The following is a 432-nucleotide window of genomic DNA, read 5'->3' on the forward strand; positions in this document are numbered from 1 at the left end:
AATAAAGAGCGGGGGTGCACAGGCATCCCCAGCATCCTTGCTGCCCCAGGGTTGTCCTCAGGCTGGGCGTTTGGAGCGGGAGCACAGTGTCCCTGGCATCCTGATCCCCACGGGGCCATGCAGCAGAGGCCTGGGGACATCCTCCAGCCCCTCTGCGAGTCACTGCTACCCCAAAACATGCTATGGCCCCAAGCCTCCCTCCTCAGACACGGAGGGAGAGCCCCGGGCACAGCCCTGTCCCCTGGGATGTGCCCTGTCCCGGCACCCACAGTGGGTGACACGCAGCCCCTGTCCCCGTCCCCAAGCACAGGTGGGTTCCAGTAAGAGGTGGCGGCAGCGGCACGGCCAGAGCATGAGGTCAGAGGAATGTTCTGCAGCCCTCATGCCAAAGCAAACCCCACAGCGGCGGCTGTGCCTTCCCAGCGCCGCCCC

Source organism: Egretta garzetta, unplaced genomic scaffold (assembly GCF_000687185.1).
Source record: "Egretta garzetta isolate BGI_Z169 unplaced genomic scaffold, ASM68718v1 scaffold59, whole genome shotgun sequence".
Taxonomy (NCBI): domain Eukaryota; kingdom Metazoa; phylum Chordata; class Aves; order Pelecaniformes; family Ardeidae; genus Egretta; species Egretta garzetta.